This window comes from Miscanthus floridulus, chromosome 18, assembly GCF_019320115.1.
Source record: "Miscanthus floridulus cultivar M001 chromosome 18, ASM1932011v1, whole genome shotgun sequence".
NCBI classification, from domain to species: domain Eukaryota; kingdom Viridiplantae; phylum Streptophyta; class Magnoliopsida; order Poales; family Poaceae; genus Miscanthus; species Miscanthus floridulus.
The window spans coordinates 113,203,711-113,220,292 of NC_089597.1; positions in this window are offsets into that span (position 1 = coordinate 113,203,711).

Genomic DNA, 16,582 nt, shown 5'->3' on the forward strand with positions numbered 1-16,582 from the left:
ACTGCACGTGGAGCAAGTACGGCCGAAGAGACACACCTTCTCCACATCATTCCGTGCTTCCAACATGTAAGTATTTGTAACCTTGATATAAGTTAGCAATTCACATTTAATATGATTGCTTTCTGAACTTATCTCGGATGTACTAGCTTGGCGTCCACAAAAAGTCCAGACCAGCTAGCCAGAAGTGGCGTGGCACTGCCAATAAGTACAGAGCAGACTACCCAGCAGCCGAACACCGAGGAAGTCATGGTAGAAGATCCGTCAGGGCCTCAGCAAGCGAGCAGTCAGACAACAGTCCCCAAGAAGGTGGTCGAGGGACCAGCCGAGCCAGGCACGAGTGCTCCGAGCGCTAAACCTGCTGAGGGCAACACCTCAGCATTGAGGGTAACAGAGCAGACCAAGGTGCAGCAGCCAGAGGTGAGAGCAGAGACCACATTTACAGACGCTACAGCTCATGGGAAGGCTATGGTGATCACAGATGCTGCTGACGCCGGGCCAGCACCAAGACCTGAAGAAGAGCCCAAAGAGGACGAGGTGGAGGAGGTCCTAGGCCATCTGCAAGACAAGCAACAACATGTTTATGTGTCGCGTTGGCAGAACCACCAATGGGTTGTCCATGAGGAAATCCCAGAGGTCGAAGAAACCAAGAAAGTTGAACGGGTGAAAGCTCTAGTTTGGTTTTGATGAATTGATGAAACCCTAAGTGCTAACCTAGTTTATCAAGTGATCATGAGATAGGTAGCACACATCAAGTAGAGAAGCTAATGAAGATCACAGCATGACAATGGTGATGGCATGGCGATGATCAAGGGCTTAAACTTGAAAAGAAGAAAGAGAAAAACAAAAAGCTCAAGGCAAAGGTATAACTTGTAGGAGCTATTTTGTTTTGGTGGTCAAGACACTTAGAGAGTGTGATCACATTTAGGTTTGATAGCCGTACTATTAAGAGGAGTGAAACTCGTATCGGAATGCGGTTATCAAAGTGCCACTAGATGCTCTAACTCATTGCATATGCATTTAGGATCTAGTGGAATGCTAACACCCTTTAAAACATTTGTGAAAATATGCTAACACATGTGCACAAGGTGATACACTTGGTGGTTAGCACATTTGAGCAAGGGTGAAGAGAACAGAGGAGATGCCAGCGTCGGTTAAGTGACCGGACGCTGGATCCAAATGCACCGGACGCTGACTGCCTGCGTCCGGTCGCGCTAACTTGGCGGTACAGTGGCTAGGGTTCTCCATCGGACACTGGGCTGTGTCCGGTCGAGGTGGACCGAACGCGTCCGGTCGAGGAAAAACAGATTTGGACCCTTACTGTACTTGATCGGACGCTGAGGCTCCAGGGTCCGGTCAGTTTTACCGGAGCGTCCGATCAGCTTCATAGCCGTTGACATCTGACGAACAGCGTTTGAAGCTAGTGACGCGTGGCGTCCATTAGTGGGCCGAACACTGAGTCTAGGGTCCGGTCAGTATGACCGGAGCGTCCGGTAAGAGCGCATTGTACCCAGTGAAGGGGTACAACGGCTCTATTTCATGGGGGCTTCTATTTAAGCCCCATGGCTGGCTATGTCTCATATCTTTGGCCATTTTCATTGACATAGCAACCTTGTGAGCCTAGCCAAAGTCCTCCCACTCATCTCCATCATTGATTCATCATCATAGTGAGATTGGGAGAGAATCCAAGTGCATTGCTTGAGTGATTGCATCTAGAGGCACTTGGTGTTCGTTTTTCGCTGCGGATTTCGCTTGTTACTCTTGGTGGTTGCCGCCACCTAGATGGCTTGGAGCAGCGAGGATCGTCGAGCGGTGGTGGTGATTGTCTCCGGCTCCAATCATGGTGTTTGTGAGGGGTTCTTGACCTTTCCCCGGCGGAGCGCCAAAAGGTACTCTAGTGAATTGCTCGTGGCTTGTGTGATCCTCATCTTGTGTTGGTTGTGCGGCACCCTATTGAGGGTTTGGCGTGTGAAGCCAATTAGCGCGTGAACCTCCAAGTGAGTGAATAGCCACAACGAGGAGTAGCTTGCCGGCAAGCAAGTGAACCTCGGTAAAAATCATTGTGTTCATCCTTTGATTCCGAGGTGATTGGTCTTCATTGTTATTCATCCTTGTGATTGATTGGTTCACTCCTCTACACGGCGGTATAACTATCTTGATCACTCTCTTTATATTATCGCAAACTAGTTGACAAGCTCTTTAGTGTAACTAGTTGTGAGAGCTTGCTTGCTTGGTTGGTGTGGCTCTTTAGTTAGCCTTTGAGAGCACACTAACATAGGGTAGTGTCATACCTCTTGTGTGAATCGACACTATCTAAACTAGAATTGTGGTAGGTGGCTTGCATTTTGAGTAGGCTAGCGCAACACTTGCTTCGCCTCATAATTGTCTAACCTTTTGTTAAGTGTTGTTGTAGAAATTTTTATTAGGCTATTCACCCCCCCCCTCTAGCCGTTAGGACCTTTCAAGTGGTATCAGAGCCAAGGTCACCGTTATTTGAGGCTTAACAACCTTCGGTGTTAAAATGACTCAAATCAACAATACCAAGAAGCCACCCCAATTTGATGGCTCCAACTATCCCTATTGGAAGGCCAAGATGACAACTTATATCAAGTCAATCAATAGGAAGGTTTGGAAGGTGGTAGAAACAAAAATTGAGATTGAAGATCCGGAGAATCCCACCGTGGCCAAAGAAGTACTACTCCAAAATAATGACATTGCTCTAAGTGCTATTCATGATGCAATTGATGAAAGAACATTTGAGCAAGTCAAAAATATTGAGATGGCTCATGAGGCATGGAAGAAGTTGGAAGAATCATTTGAGGGCACTCAAGCCATGAAGGGTGCAAAGGCTTACATTCTCAAAGAAAAGTTTGCAAGCTTCAAGATGAAGGATGATGAGAGTGTGCCGGAGATGTTCCATAGGCTTCAAGTGCTTATCAATGATCTCAAAGCACTTGGAGGAGTAGTGAAGGATAAGGACTTCTCCCACAAGTTCTTGAGATGCTTACCTTCAAGATTTGGTACATTGGTCACCATTCTAGTGAGGAGTGGTTTGGACACCATGACACCAAACCAAGTGTTGGGAGATATAATGACCGATGATACCTATAGAGATGATGATGAGAAGGAAGAAAAGAAGGAGAAGAAAGATGAGAAGAAGGATGAGAAGAAGAAGAGCGTGGCATTCAAAGCCACATCATGCAAGGGCAAAGCAAAGCAAGAAACATCAAGTGAAGAAGATGAATCTTGGGATGATGATGATGATGATGAGAAGATGGCTCTATTTGTTAAGAGATTTGGCAAGTTCATGGTGAAGAAGGGATACCATGCTAGAAGAAAGAAGTCTTCATTCAAGAACAAAGAAGATTCAGGAAGGTGCTTCAAGTGTGGAAGCAAAGATCATCTTGTTGCTCAATGCCCATACAATAGTGACAATGATGATGACAACAAGAAGAACACGAAGAAGGACAAGAAGGAAAAGAAAGAGAAGAAGGACAAGATGGCCTTCAAGAAGAAGAAGGGTGGTTCCTATGTAGTCACTTGGGATAGTGATGCTTCCTCAAGTGATGATGATGATGATAGTGATGATCACAAGACCACCAAGAAGAAGGTTCTTGCAAGCATTGCCATCAATGAGAAGCCTTCTCTCTTCGAATCTTCATCATGCTTCATGGCTAAGGCCACTAAGGTACAATCTTGCGATGATGAAAGTGATGAAGAACATGATGATAATAATGAACATAAAAATAAAAATGATAGTGATAGTGATGATGATGAACCTACTAAGGATGAATTATTTGACATGCTAGAAGATGCTAGAGAATACTTTGATATCAAGAGAAGGGAATGCAAAAGCTTGCGTAAGGAACTAAAAGCCCTTAAGCAAGCCTTTGATGAGCTCAATGCATCTCATGAGAGGCTAGAGGAAGCCAATGAGAAGCTTGGCAAAGCTCACAAAAAGCTTGAAAAGGCTCATTCCTCTTTGCTTGATGAGCAAAATAAAAAGAAGCATGTTGAAACTTGCAATGTAGGTTTAACTTATGACATAATTGATGAATCACTATCTATGCCTATCATTGTTGCTCCCACTAACCCTTCTTGTAGCACTTCTACTTCTACCTCTTCTAGTAGTGATGGTCTCACTTGTGATGCCTCGCAAGTGGTTGAGAATGTGAACCTCAAGAAGGAGGTCACTAAGCTCACTCACACCTTAGCTAAGGCTTATGGTGGTGAGGACCGCTTGCTTGTGGCCTTGGGTAGCCAAAGAGCTTCTCTCTATAAAGAGGGATTGGGCTATACCCCCAAGAAAGGCAAGGCGGCCTTTGCTCCTCACAAGACAAGTTTTGTGAAGAACAATGGTCGGTTTTGCACTAGTTGCAAGCAAGTTGGTCATAAGGAGCATGAATGCACCAACAAAAGTAAAAATGATAATGTATCCTTCATAAAGCTTGATTCATGCTATATGCTTACTAAGGGTACAAATGTTGTAAAGGCTAAGTTCATTGGCAAACCATGGATGGGCTCAAAGAAGAAAGCCATTTGGGTGCCAAAGAGCTTGGTTACTAACCTTCAAGGACCCAAGCAAGTTTTGGTACCTAAAAAGAATTGATCTTCTTTTGTAGGTCAATTACAAAGCCGGAGGAAGGCATTGGGTTCTTGATAGTGGGTGCACTCAACACATGACCGGTGATGCAAGAATGTTCAACTCAATCAACACCAATGGCAATGATGGTTATGATAGTATCACATTTGGTGACAATGGCAAAGGCAAGGTCAAAGGGCTTGGTAAGATTGCAATATCCAATGACATGAGTATATCCAATGTGTTGCTAGTAGAGAGCTTGAACTTCAATTTGCTATCCATGGCACAATTATGTGATCTTGGATTCAAATGCATATTTGGGGTAGATGATGTAGAGATCATAAGTGTAGATGGTTCTAACTTGATCTTCAAAGGCATTAGATATGAGAATCTATACTTGGTTGATTTCAATGCTAGTGAAGCTAGATTATCTACATGCTTGTTCACTAAGTCTAGCATGGGTTGGTTATGGCATAGAAGGCTTGGTCATGTTGGAATGAAACAATTGAATAGATTGATTAAGCATGACTTAGTTAAAGGCTTGAAAGATGTTGTGTTTGAAAAGGATAAGCTTTGTAGCTCTTGTCAAGCCGGCAAATAAGTTGGAAACACCCATCCTAAGAAAATCATGATGAGCACTAGTAAAGCATTTGAGTTATTGCACATGGATTTGTTTGGGCCAACACAATACACTAGTATTGGTGGAAATAAATATGGCTTTGTGATAGTGGATGACTACACTAGATACACATGTGTATTCTTTCTAGTGGACAAAAGTGATGTATTTGCAACATTCAAATCATTTGTCAAAGGCATTCACAATGAATTTCAAACAACCATCAAGAGAGTTAGAAGTGACAGTGGTAGTGAGTTCAAGAACACTAGAATTGATGAGTTATGTGATGAGTTTGGAATTAGACATCAATTCTCGGCCAAATACACTCCACAATCAAATGGCCTTGTTGAGAGGAAGAATAGAACACTTATTGATATGGCAAGGTCTATGCTTAGTGAGTACAATGTGAGTCAATCCTTTTGGGCCAAAGCTATCAACATGGCTTGCTATTGTAGCAACCGCCTCTATTGTCACTGATTGAAAGAGAAAACACCATATGAACTCTTGAATGGTAGAAAGCCCAACATTGCATATTTTCAGGTCTTTGGTTGCAAATGCTATATCTTGAAGAAAGGCACAAGATTGGGCAAGTTTGACAAGAAATGTGATGAAGGATTCCTACTTGGTTACTCCACTACAAGCAAAGCATATAGAGTTTGGAATTTGGATAGTGGTACTCTTGAGGAGGTTCATGATGTTGAATTTGATGAAACCAAGGGTTCACAAGTAGAGGATGAAAACTTGGAAGATGTTAGAGGCATTCAACTTTCAAATGCCATGAAGAACATGGATGTTGGTGAATTGAGGCCTAGGCAAGTGAATGATGAAGAAGATGATCAAGTGCAAGTGCTCTCTAACTCAAATGTGCAAGATGATACAAATCAAGCTAGTGCAAGTGACTCTCATGATAATGAACAAGATCAAGTGGCTAGTACATCATCTCAACCCAATGATCTAGCAAGTGCAAGTAATCAAGTTCCATTGCTCCAACCAACAAGTATTGCAAGAGATCATCCTTTGGATACAATCATTGGTGATATTTCAAGAGGTGTACAAACAAGATCAAGATTGGCATCATTTTGTGAACACTTCTCATTTGTGTCATCCATTGAACCAAAGAAGATAGATGAAGCTTTGAAAGATGTTGATTGGGTCAATGCTATGCATGAAGAGCTAAACAACTTCACAAGAAATCAAGTATGGGAAATGGTAGAAAGACCAAAGGGACACAATGTGATTGGAACCAAATGGGTCTTTAGAAACAAGCAAGATCAAGATGGGATAGTAGTAAGGAACAAAGCAAGATTGCTAGCACAAGGCTATACACAAGTTGAAGGTCTTGACTTTGGAGAAACTTATGCCCCGGTTGCTAGATTGGAAGCAATAAGAATCTTGCTAGCCTATGCTTGTGCTCACAACATCAAGCTCTATCAAATGGATGTTAAGAGTGCATTTCTCAGTGGCTACATCAATGAAGAAGTATATGTTGAGCAACCTCCTGGTTTTGAAGATGATAAGAAGCCCAACCATGTATACAACTTGAAGAAGGCATTGTATGGCTTGAAGCAAGCACCTAGAGCATGGTATGAGAGATTGAGGGATTTCCTACTCTCTAAAGGGTTCACCATGGGCAAGGTTGACACAACTCTTTTCAACAAGAAGATTGGAAAAGATCTATTTGTATTACAAATGTATGTTGATGACATCATATTTGGATCAACCAATTAAGAATTTTGTGATGAGTTTGGAAAGATGATGGCTAATGAGTTTGAAATGTCCATGATTGGAGAGTTGAGTTACTTCCTTGGTCTTCAAATCAAGCAATTAAAGAATGGTACATTTGTGAGTCAAGGCAAGTACATCAAGGACATGATCAAGAAGTTTGGCATGATTGATAGCAAAGTCATTAGCACACCAATGGGAACCAATGGCAACTTGGATAGTGATGCAAGTGGCAATATGGTAGATCAAAAGTTGTATCGATCTATGATTAGAAGCCTACTCTATGTGACCGTATCAAGGCCGGACGTCATGTTTAGTGTATGGATGTGTGCAAGATTTCAAGCCTCACCAAGAGAAAGTCATTTGAAGGCTACAAAGAGGATATTGAGGTACTTGAAGCATACACCAAATGTTGGTTTGTGGTATCCCAAAGGAGCAAAGTTTGAGCTAGTTGGTTACTCCGACTCGGATTATGCGGGATGCAAAGTTGAAAGGAAGAGCACCTTGGGCACATGTCAATTGTTGGGAAGATCTCTTGTTTCATGGTCATCAAAGAAGCAAAATAGTGTTGCATTATCAACTGCCGAAGCCGAATACATATCCGCTGGTAGTTGTTGTGCACAAATTCTTTGGATGAAGGCCACCTTGAATGACTTTGGAATTAAGTTCAAGAAAGTGCCATTGCTTTGTGACAATGAGAGTGCAATCAAGTTAACCAACAATCCGGTTCAACATGCAAGAACAAAGCACATTGATGTCCGCCACCATTTCATAAGAGATCACCAACAAAAAGGGGACATTTGCATTGAGAGTATAGGCACCGAAGATCAACTTGCCGATATATTCACCAAGCCATTGGATGAGAAAAGGTTTTGCAAGCTAAGGAATGAGTTGAACATATTGGATTTCTCAAATATGTTTGATGCACCCCCACTCATATGACATGCCTCTCCTTCGAGCAATCCAAGGTAAAAGTTGATTGGCATGACACACATCCTTGCTAAGGACATGTTTAGTGCATCTAGTCATATTTTCAATCTTATTAGGACCTCTCAAATGGTTCTATCTTATTAGGCTCATTCATGAAAATCAAATGATTTTAATGTCTATATGATATCACTATTGCTTCTATGCTTGACTTGATCTAGTGATGGCATATGACATGTTTGTGAGCTTGTAAACCTAATATTTAATCTAGAAAATGAACTATAAGTGTTTAACTCAACATGGTACAAGATAACCCTTATTTGGAGGTGTGAAGAAGCTTGTCCTTGGATCAAACCGAGTTAAATATCTTTGGGAAATAATCTAGATTGTACCAAATTTGGGAAAATGATCCTAACCCCCATTGATTGACATTGATAATCTCGACCCTACAAGTAATACTATCTACATTTAGAACCTTTGTGGTCATTGATGACAAAGGGGGAGAGAAACAAAGATAAGGGAGAAACAAAGATAAGGGGGAGAGAAACAAACATAAAGATGAGAAAAAAAAGATAAGGGAGAAACAAAGATAAGGCGGAGAGAAACAAACATAAAGATATCTTGATATATGACATAGGGGGAGAGATATAACAAAGGAAAGGGATCAACTAAAATTTTGAGCACACGAGTAGGGGGAGCAAGCTCATAAACTTGTATGGTGCATTTGAATGTGCATTTCATATGTTTGCTTGCATGGCATAAGTATTAAAGTTAAACATCCATGCTTGTGTGATGAATGTTAGTTGTAAGATTGAATGATGAAATGAAATCACTAGATAACTTTCATTTCCAAATAAGTCTTTACAAGTGATATCTTTTCAAAGTATGCTTCCAAGTGATATTGAGCTAACCATGGTGCTAAGGATGGTATATTGGTGCACTCCGATTGGTATCACGCTTCAAAGGTCCATCTCTTATACCTTAGCATCATGTGGTAGACATTGACTCCTACATTTCCTATCTAAGCATATGTGCAAGCTTCAATCCAAATTCTTAGCACACATGTAGGGGGAGCAATTGCTACCATTTGGGGTTCATGAAACTTGTCCATATCCTTTTACACATGGTAAATATGCTTGGGCAGGCAACATGGATTCAATTGAATTTCAATTCATATCTTTGTATAAGGGTTGTCATCAATTACCAAAAAGGGGGAGATTGAAAGCTCTAGTTTGGTTTTGATGAATTGATGAAACCCTAAGTACTAACCTAGTTTATCAAGTGATCATGAGATAGGTAGCACACATCAAGTAGAGAAGCTAATGAAGATCACAGCATGACAATGGTGATGGCATGGCGATGATCAAGGGCTTAAACTTGAAAAAAAGAAAGAGAAAAACAAAAAGCTCAAGGCAAAGGTATAACTTGTAGGAGCTATTTTGTTTTGGTGGTCAAGACACTTAGAGAGTGTGATCACATTTAGGTTTGATAGCCATACTATTAAGAGGAGTGAAACTCGTATCGGAATGCGGTTATCAAAGTGCCACTAGATGCTCTAACTCATTGCATATGCATTTAGGATCTAGTGGAATGCTAACACCCTTTAAAACATTTGTGAAAATATGCTAACACATGTGCACAAGGTGATACACTTGGTGGTTAGCACATTTGAGCAAGGGTGAAGAGAACGAAGGAGATGCCAGCGCCGGTTAAGTGACCGGACGCTGGATCCAAATGCACCGGACGCTGACTGCCTGCGTCCGGTCGCGCTGACCTGGCGGTACAGTGGCTAGGGTTCTCCACCGGATGCTGGACTGTGTCCGGTCGAGGTGGACCAGACGCGTCCGGTCGAGGAAAAACAGATTTGGACCCTTACTGTACTCGACCGGACGCTGAGGCTCCAGGGTCCGGTCAGTTTTACCGGAGCGTCCGGTCAGCTTCGTAGCCGTTGACATCTGACGAACAGCGTTTGAAGCTAGTGATGCGTGGCATCCATCAGTGGGCCGGACACTGAGTCTAGGGTCCGGTTAGTATGACCGGAGCATCCGGTAAGAGCGCATTGTACCCAGTGAAGGGGTACAATGGCTCTATTTCATGGGGGCTTCTATTTAAGCCCCATAGCTGGCTATGTCTCATATCTTTGGCCATTTTCATTGACATAGCAACCTTGTGAGCCTAGCCAAAGTCCTCCCACTCATCTCCATCATTGATTCATCATCATAGTGAGATTGGGAGAGAATCCAAGTGTCGGTGTTTTGTACAAGCACCGGCAAGTAAATTTATAGTAATGCGCGTTAGGCTCGGATGGTGCGCTAAAGGACACAAGATTTATACTGGTTCGGGCTGAATGTCCCTACGTCCAGTTTGCTGCTGCTCGTGTTATTAGCACCGTGAACGGTCTACAGTAAGAGGTACAAACGATCGAGAGAGGGACTGGTCCCAAGTCTCTGATGGATGGGTTGAAAGGAGGCCAAGAGCTTCGAGGCCGCTTGACTGTGTGTATGAGTGCCTGGTCTTCTTCCCTTCTTCCCCCCTTTATGGGATAGGCGCATCCCCTTTTATAGATCAAGGGGGTGGCTTTACAAGGATGAGGGCTTTATCTAATCTTGTGGTTCACGTCTACCCGGCCTGGTCCTTCATTCTTATGAGTGCTAAGGAAGATAAGTGCCTACAACACTGTTGATGTCCCTGTAGTGTGTCAGGTTGATTACAGAATGTTGTCCTGCTCAGGGTATGGGCTGTAGTACAGTGGTTTTGACTTATTAGCCTTTCCCAACCTTGCTCCACACATCTTCTGGTTCTTGTGAGTCTTCATTGGAGTGTCGAGGGGTCGAGGTCCGGAGTAACACCGAGGTCAAGGCCTTCTGGCTTTGGACCTGAGGGGTCGGGAAGCAGGCGCTGCTCCCTCGGGTCTACAATGTGGTGATGGAATTCCCGTCGTTCGTGGAGATAGCAAATCTTCTTCTGGAGTGTAGCGGTTGTCGTATATCTTCATCAGGTTCCGTGTCCCAGGGCTGAAGGCGGCGCCTACAATTCTACAGGGTGAGGAGCACGCACCTGTACAACCTTTCAGGACCTGCTGCGCCCGGAAGGGTCTAAAGCACCCGTCCCATCCTCCCCTGACAGTACTTTTCCTGCCAGGGCACAGGGTATGGTTCTTGGAGCCATGGTTGACCCGAACGTCTTGTCTTGCCCTGTCTCTATCATCCTCGTTGTCGGGCGAAGCGGAGACCAATCCCTATCTCCTGGGCGAGACCGACCCTGCCCCTCTAGGGTCGGGCGAGGCGAAAACTATCCCTCAGCCCTCAGGCGAGACCAAGCCCGCCCTAAAGGCGTCGGGTGAGATGGAGACTAGCCCTGAGTCCCTCGGGCGAGGCAGAGCCACCTCAGAGGCGTCGGGCGAGACGGAGACTAATCCTTGGCCCTCGGGCGAGACCGAGCCCACCCCAAAGGCGTCGAGCGAGGTGGAACCAAGCTCCTATCACCCCAGTAAGGGGTGAAGCAACGCTCTTGTGCGTCCAGAAGTTTTTAACATTCGGTGGTTATTGGTTCCACCTTCTGGGGTACCCCGGTATTAGGTCCCCGATAGTAGCCCCCGAGCCTCTAGGTGATTCGAGTAGAACCGCCTGGAGGGTGTTTTTTTATTTCGTCGGAGTTTCTTTGCCAGAGGGTGCGCGCGAGCGCACCCGATGGGTGTAGCCCCTGAGCCCCCGGGTGATTTGAGTAGAGTCACCCGGGGGGTTGTATCGGTCCCTTCGTGGGTAAGGCTGAAGGACTTAATCTTTTCGTCAACTGGTCATTTTTTTGAGAGGGTCGTGGTGTCCCGTTCACGGGGAACTTATTTCAGGGCTGACCTAACTGGTGCTTGCGCCCTTGATTTCGGGTCGTTCACGGACCCTTCCTTAGTTGGGCCGACCGCTGAGCTTTGAGGCCCTAGGTGGGCCAAGGAGAGGAAAAAAAGGCCTTCGTGGCTTGCGTTTCCTAGGTGGGTAGAGAGTCTGGATTCGCCTGGGGAAGGTGAACCGTTCACTGAGATTTTTGGGGTGAGAGGATAGGGACTGCGGGCGCGTGTCCCGCGACGTGACGCGGTGGCGCGCGTGGCAGGCCTGGAGATCGAGGCGGACGGTTGCCCTTCTCGCGTCCGTCGCCCCCTATAAAACCACGGGGTTCGCCCCCAAGGTTCCGTATTTCGCTCCCCTGCCTTTGCGTTCTGAAACATCCGCCGCCAATCGTCCCAGCCTCTCACGCCTGCATCGCCACCGTCGACCGGCCTGCATTCGTGTTCCAGCCGCCGTCAAGCTCGCGCCTGCCCTTCCCCCCTACTATTTTAATGGAGTTGTGGGGCAAATCAAGCATCACCTCCCGGCGTCTAGAGGGCCTCGTCCGCCGTGGCCTTCTCCGCCCACTGTCCGCCGTCCAGGAGTGGTTGCTACCTGGCGACGAGGGTGAGCCGGTGCCGCCTGAAGGGTATGTCGTCTCTTTTGCCATCTTCCATGAGCGGGGATTCGGGGTACCCGCGCATAGATTCCTTCGGGGGCTGTTGGATTACTATGAGGTAGAGCTGCAGCATCTAACTCCCAATGGGATTCAGCACATGGCAGCGTTTGTTTCCCTGTGCGAGGGTTTCCTGGGGATCAATCCCCATTTTGATCTGTGGCGGTATTTCTTTAACATTAGTCTGTCAAAGAGGAAAATTGGGGGGAAAGATGTGAACGCGCCGATGGGATGTGCCAGCATTCATCTGCGCCATACCCGGTCGAAGGGTTACCCATACATGCGTCTGGCGACATCCAACAAGGGATGGCACTCGCAGTGGTTTTACGTTAGGGATGATGCGAGTGCCACCCTACTGAAGTATACTGGACGTCTTATTGTGGACGTTCCGGAGTCGTGGGGCTGGGGCGTCCGGTCCAAAGACAAGAAACACATCTCTGACCTTCTTTCCGCCCTCCAAGCCCTGAAGGGTCAAGGTGTAAAGGGGACAGGGATTATCGGTGCCTACCACGCTAGGAGGGTGGCACCCCTGATGGCGCATGTGCTTCCCCGGCATCGGATGATGCCCGGGATATCGTTCGAGGGGACGGTGCTTGTTGATGAGGCGCTCCCTTACTCGGAAGTGGCGCAGCGCATCAAGGAGGCGACGGAGCCGACGAAGGATTCTATAGGTAGGGTCCTCGACATTGTGTATCCGGTGCCCGGACACCCACCAATGCGGCCGGAGCCTGGATTCTTTGAATTTGTAAGCCCTCCTCTCCCGTGCTCTTTTCTTTTTTTCCTGGATCTCCATTTTTTAACACTTGCTTTATGACGTTGGGACCAGCCGAGGGTGCTGGTCTTTAAAGACAGCCCGGTTCCACTATCGAAGGACAAGGTTGTGGCGGCGGCGAATCGACTCGCGGCTGAGCGGGACAAGAAAGCAAGGGAAGAGATGAAGAAGGCGAAACGACTGAAGCCGGAGGCACGGGATCGGGGAGAGGATGTGAGCAGTGAGGATGATGACGATGACGATGATGATGATGACGACGACGAGGTAGCCGTCGACGTGGATTGGGGCATCCTGGAGGACGAGGACACGCTGACGAGTGGCCACCCATCCGTGCAGGGGCCCTTCCCTTTCCACGCGGAGGGAAGTAGATCGATGAGGTCAGTAGAGGCCGACGAGTCCGCCGCTTCACACGGCGTGCCGGCCGAGGACCAGTGGATGGGGGAGGGCAGGCCTGCCACCGCCATCCCCGAGGCGATGATGGAGGGGAGCAGCTCCGGTGCTGCACTCCAAGAGACGATGGAGGGGGACGGCTCCGGTGCCGCGCCCGATGAGACGATGGAGAGAAGCGACTCCGGTGCCGCGCCCGACGAGATGAACCCCCCTGCCCTGGAGCAGGGGGCAGGCATGAAACGGTCCTGCCCAGATGAGTCAGGGCAGGGATCTAGGGATCCATCCCCAAAACGCTTCTGCCGGCCGAGGACGTCAACGTAAGCTGCTGATTCCTCTGTTTTCATCCTTTTTCCATTTTTATTTTGACTTTAATGGTTATTACCTTTGTGCAGATTCTTGCGGATGGGTCACCCCCTGGGGCTGGCGCCCAAGAAGAGCCTCGCCATCCAAGCAGGACAGATGGCATCGCCTGCCATCACCCCTGTTTCAGGTAGGAGTGATGCCGACGTCGGGGCCGCGTTGGCCGACCCGACGGCGTCTGTGGTGGCGCCCACGACCGCGGAGGTTACCGAGCAGGCGGCTTCCTTCATGGCGGACGTGGTACAGCCGGCCGAGGGCCGTATACCGCCGGTGGAGGCGGTCATGACTGCGCCAAGCCTGGACCAGCCGGGTATGGCCGTGATAGCGCACGAGGGCGTAGTGCAATCCGCGCCACCGGGGGCCTAGGTGGATCCGCCAGTGGTGCTCGAAGTGGCCCAGATGGAGGAGGATCCAATCGGAGGATCCTCGAGCGCGGCAGTGGTGCCGCATAGGGTTAGGAGGGAGCCGCCCCCGGCCCCTTTGTCGGGAGGAGACCGCTCCCCCGCGCGGGGGGAGCCGCCGCTCCAGTGGATGGCTGCTTAGGACCCAACGTCGGCCCTTTTCTCGCTCGATGATCATTCCGAGAGCATGGAGCGGGAGGGTCTTGACATCAGGATTTCGACCATGCTGAACGCCCTGGACCAGGCTAGAGGAGCCCTCCGTGAGATTGTTATTCCTACTACTCAGGTATTTGCTGGGCTTTCTTCTTTCTGCGCATGTTTTTGTGTTTTCGCTTTTCTGATACCGGTCTTCTTCCTCTTTAGATTCTTGTTGCTCGTAGCCAAAAAAAGTCCCAATTTCTCCATGAGCAGAAGGCGGAGAGGGATCGCCTTTTCGAGGAGGCCCGGCTACGAGCAGACATGGCCGCCCAGCTTGCTACCGCCTAGGAGCGGGAGGCCCAGGCGCGTCAGGACGCGGAGGAGGCCCATGGGATGTTCAAGGATCTGTCGGCGAGGTCTAAGCTGGATGGGGAGGAGATTGCCAGGCTCCAGAAAGAGCGAGATGAGCTGCTGCAGAAGAATGCCGCGGTCAATGAGAAGGCCGGCGAAGTCCTGAAGGAGCTAGAGATGGAGCGGGAACTCCAGCGGGAGGCTGAGAGCAGGGCCACGACCCTCCAGCAGAAGGTGGACGAGGATGTCGCGGTGGTCCGCTCTCTCCGGGCGGAGCTCGGTGACGTGGTGAACCATAGGTTGAGAGCTGAGAACGTCTCCACCAAGCTGGAAAAAGAGGCTGCCTATGCGCGAAGGGCCCTTCAAGTTGAGAGTGATGAGCATGATCTTCTACAAGCTATGGTCGGGGTGGTCCTTAATGCCCTGAATGTGACGGAGCCGGTGGAGACCAGCCCGCTCATGGCTCGTGTCACAGGTATCACGGCTTGGGTGGGCTAGCTTGAGGAGAGTGCCTTTCACGCCGGGATTACCCAGGCCTTCACCATCGCCCACGCCCATTACGAGAAGGAAATAAACCTGAAGGTGATGAGCGAAGGCTTCCCGTCCACCTACGAGGATGAAGAGCTAGAGGAAATGGAGAAGATGGTTGCTCCCCTTGCGAAGAACCTGGCAGACAATCTGAAAGAGATGGTTCTCCCTCCGCGGGAATAATTAGTCGAACAATTTTGAGAACAACATATGTGTAATATGTGGACAAGTGTCAGTATTTTTCGAGTCTAGACGCTTTTCATGATTTTGCGTCGTAATTTCGTTTTCTTTGATGTTTTACGATCTTACCAATCTGTTCCCCTGAATTATACCGCTGGTTATAATGCGAGGAGATTGTTCCGAAAGAAAGAAAGGAGGTAGCCATACCTTAACCAGCCCCCGAGTAAGGTCTGACCCCCTGCATTTGCTGGGGTCGGGGGTTACTGGAGATCGGAATTGTGGTTTTGGTGACAGGGTCGACGAAGTCCATGGATGTCATCGCAATATTCCCTGCCCTGTCTTCCAACAGAAATCCCCAACTGGGGACTCTATGGGCTCGGCAAGGTGGGGCCTTCGAACCTGTGTCCCTGTATTGTTTGGCTCGAGCCCCCGAGCCTTGTTAGGGTCTAATAGGGGTCGGCCGTTATTTGTGTGTTACCCCATCCTCAGTTTTCGCAATCGGAGGGGCTGAGTGAACGACACTTGCCTCGACAGCTCGAGTGTCGTGCTCAACGAGCTCACTAACGGGTATGTTCGTGTGGAATCCGGGTCCATCATTTGCTGATGGGGTCGGCAGAGCCCTCTGGTGGCACTCCACAACTTCTTAACCCACCTCCCGGCAGATGCCTGAGTCGTTCGATAAGCTCAGGGGGCCCGATGGCCTCTCCTCGATGGAGATTCTGTGGGTTTGGCTCGGGGTTAGAATCGAATGAGAGAAGGTCGAGACGTCCCTGTTCGCTTCTGAGTGGGGTCAGGTAGGGCCGCTAGGGCTTGTCTCGGTTATCTCTCCCTGGCTCTGTTCGGCATGAGGCGGCCTCGAGCCCTTCGCGGGATGACCTTCGAACCTTGGCCTGTGGTCGCCTATATCGAATGAGGCGACAGCCATTTCGTGGTGCGACACGAAGCGTTGGGATGTTTTGCCTACGTATAATATAATCGAAACGAAGGCAGGGTCGGCAACGTTACCTTGGCGGTATGAGTGACGAAAGGCTCTTACCAAATGTGTCTGCACGGGGTTCGGACCCTGATGTTTCGCGATGAGGTTGGAGTAACCTGCATAAGAATTGCTATTCTTTGTTTTTCGT